Genomic DNA, 4,085 nt, shown 5'->3' on the forward strand with positions numbered 1-4,085 from the left:
TTTGCTTGCTAGAAATGATTTCAAGGATCTGATGGCACAAGCTTCAATCAGGATGGTTTCTCCTCACTCAAGTCAATAGATTTACACTAGAGAAATGTCTAACACATCAAGTGAATTCTATTTTGAATGTTTATGTGGTAGTTTCCTTTCCTATTTTTTAAATTGGACATATAAATTAGAGTTTGTAGTTCAAATTTGACATCAGAGTCTTCTTGGAAGTATTTGTATTTTGGCCATACGCATAGGTTCTACAATAATTAAATTGCACTTCGTTATTATTGACAATTGAGTCCTCAATCATCTTTTGGGAATTTCCTTTCATTTTTTTCACTAAACGACATTAACATTAATTACTATCTATAAAAGCTTTTGGACATGTGATGGTAGTTTGTTTTTAAATTGTTTTCAAGTTTATTGAGATATGTGCTTCTGGTAGATTGGAAGGGTGATGTCGATTTGCTTTCTTATTTTTTCTTACATTGATATATATGTGTTTGATGGGCCTTGCAATGTGTGCGTCTAATCCAAGGGATATTTTAAGGTGAATGGTATCTGATTTTTTGCAACTTTTGGATTAACAAGAATTTGATAGGGTGAATGGTATGCAAATTTTAATTGATTTTATTTTTCCAAGGAAAGAATGCATAAGTTTCTATTTCATGTTTTGAAAAAGTAAAATACGTGGAAAAGTTCTTATAGCACGTAATGTCACCTTCAAAAAGGAAAAGGAGGGCACTTGCTGGCCACTTTTCACAAAATGTCATACAAAATATACCTATGATCTTTCCCCAAACACAATTAGAAGAAAAAAAATGTGTTGATGAGTGAGGTAGGTTGTTAATGGGAGGTGATGCAGAGCTAGTTCCCACTATTCTATTGCTTATTGGTATCTCCATTATCCTAGAATCTCCAAGATGGCTAGTAAGCTTTTAGAAATCTTGAATTATTGCATTAAATGATATGAACTACATAGGAACTTTGAAAGGGCACTTCTGAATCAATTTGAATATCATGTAGTTCAAACCCTTGTTATAGGACACTTCTCAATCAATTTGAAAGGGTCTTGGGTCATTATTAAATGATTTATTTTATGAGGATAATTCGTATCTATCTTGTATTTCCTTTTGGCTCATTTAAGGCACATATTAGCCCTTTCCTGAGGCCTTTCTCAAAATTTCTGAGACCCCCCCCCATCTGAGGCATGTTTGTATTGCTTTCAGGCCTATTTTGGGAACTATTTGTGACCTCTTCTTGGTAGAAATCAGTAGTATTTGACCTAAGTCTTTTTAATGAAATCTCTACAGACAAAATTTGGGTTTCTTCTGAGTCAAGTTGGAGGACATTATTGTGTTATCTCTCTATGGTTTCTAGACTAATTTGATGCTCGTTTAAGCCTCTTTTCTGGGCTCTTCTGAAGGCAATCTATGTCTATTCAAAATACCTCCAAGGCATATTTTTGTATCCTTATCCTCATCTTTGTAATATTTATCATTGAATCTACCGAATTTGAAGGGTTTACTGAGCTATATATAGACTTCTTTGGAGTTGCATCTAGGACTGGTCAAGGGATTATTCAGAGAGGTGATAGAAGCCAATAAGGAAATGATGGATATAATCAAGTCATGCCTTGCTTCTGAAACAGTTATAAGAAGTCTCTTATTGGCCATCTCAAGAGAGGATCTCTCTTCACTACTGGTATTGGTGTATTTTCTTAAATTTCAATTTGATTTTATGTTTTTCAACAATGATTATTATATCTGAAAGTGTATTATGTACAATTTTGATCACTTTCTATTGCCTTCCATGAATTGAAGATTTTTGTTATCTACAATGTTTAACTATTTCAAGGTTATCTTGTAGTCATATCCTAATATTTTATGTATTGCTTAACTATTTCTACACAGTAAATGTTGGTGCAACAGAGAGCATGGAATTCCATCCTAGTAGCAAGTTATTTATAAGTGGATGTGGCAACAAAAGGTATATGTGTTGTAAATGGCCATCTTTTGGTTAGCTATTTGGAGCATTACTAAGAATAACTTGCTATTGAATAAAATAACTATACCAATTTTCTTTTTCCATTGCAACACCTTGTTGACTGTCTATGCACTGTATTTGTGGAAACTTCTTTTCTCCTGAAAATGGTAGGATGAATCCATAATCTTCCTTTTACAAGTCTTGGTGGGGATTTGAACAAATTACAAGTCTTTGTTGATAAATTTATCCCTTCGTTGAACAATTCAAAGATATGCAAAAGTCTTGTTGGGACATTGTAATTTTATTTAAGGTTTTAAATTTAAATTTATTATTGGTTTGAACTTTTTACTGATAGACATATGTTCTTGACAGGCTTCTTTAGATAAGTATCTTCTTGGAGGTGAGTTTATCATTGTTGACTTCCACAAATAATTATGCACATCTATCATTTCAAACAAAATGGAGGAAGTGGTGTATCGAAATTTTCTTGTGACAAAGGAAATGCAAGCAGATGTTTCAACATTAGTTGAAGAGTGCACTGGAGAAGACAACGTAATGCCCACCTTGAGTCAGATATCAGACCTCCTTTTTTAGTTGATTTTCAACAAGTGATATTTTTGTGCTTACTACGGGGCATTTTCCCTGGTATTTTTGTGCTTCCACCATCACTTATATGTGTCATGAACTATAGAATGCAATTGTTAATCATTTATTCTGCCATATAAACTGATTTTTTCTCAGCGACATATATTCTTCTACCTATCTACTTTGCTTATGTGTCAATCATATCCATCCATGATGAGTATTCCTGATAACACTGCACACTTCTCTTGTACAATGATTGGTGGGATTGGCAAGAATGTTCACATAAATGCCACAAGTTGGCAATGCAGGTGCAAACATAGAGGAGAATGTGGGTGCCAAATATATCAACGGCTTAAGATACGACCTACAAGACGAGATCATCTTGCTGAGTCTGAAGACTTGAAGATGCCCATCAAGCATGTTTGAAGGTAGAAGAGAAGATGTTGAGAAAACAAAGTCAGATGAATAGAGGGAGAAGTTCATTAAGATGTAGAGGAACTACCAAACCAAGGTTTCAACAACATCAGCAAGATGCAGGAAGTTCAAGTAGCAGACCACCAAAGAGAGGAGATTTTAATAGAGGAATATTTGCGCCCAGAGGAAGAGGGTGAGGAAGAGATATTCGGTGTTATGCGTGTTGAGAATGGGGACATGTGTCATGGGACTATCATCATAATAAACCAGCAAGTCAGAGGAATGCGAATGTGGCTAAGGCAAAGCCAGAAACACCTCGACATATGGAAAAGGAAGAATCCCCTGAAGTAGGAGAATCCCTGTTGTTGAAAACGACATTGGTTAAGGCAGAGAAAGAAACTAAAGAACTAGCGCAGAGGAAGAATATATTCAGAACTACATGAAAATCCAAAGGTAAATGTTGTAAAGTGATAATTGACAGTGGAAGTACTGATAACCTTCTTTCTACAGAGATGGTGGACAAGCTGGGATTAGTGAAGACAATACACCCTACTCCTTACAGAGTGTCGTGGTTGCAGAAAAGACATAAAATTATTGTAACAAAACAATGCAAGGTAGAGATACAGATTAGTACGTATAAGGATGTGATATTGTGTGATGTAATACCAATGGATGTATGCCATGTATTGCTGGGAAGACCGTGGCAGTTTGATCAGAAAGCTATTCATGATGGGAGGAAAAATACTTATACTCTGGAGAAGAATGGAAATAAACATACACTGCTGCCATTGAAGGATGATGCTAACAAAGGAGCACCTGGAAACAATGTTATGCTGATGAGTGGAAAGGAGCTGTTGCAAGAGGTAGGAAAAGGTGAAGAAATGTATTTTGTTGTCGTAGGGAGACCTAAGGTAATTTTAACCTCCACAAACTTAGATGATTTACCTGAAGAAATCAAAATTTTGTTAAATGATTTCGCTTATATTATTGTGGATGAGTTTCCAAATGCATTGCCACCAATCAGGAGTATTAGTCATCATATTGATCTAATACCAGGAGCAAGTTTGCCAAACAAAGCAGCGTATAGATTAACTCCTCAAGAGAATGCA

The sequence above is a fragment of the Pinus tabuliformis genome, chromosome 9 (genome assembly GCF_031772625.1).
Source record: "Pinus tabuliformis cultivar Carrire ecotype Pingquan chromosome 9, CPIR1, whole genome shotgun sequence".
Taxonomy (NCBI): domain Eukaryota; kingdom Viridiplantae; phylum Streptophyta; class Pinopsida; order Pinales; family Pinaceae; genus Pinus; species Pinus tabuliformis.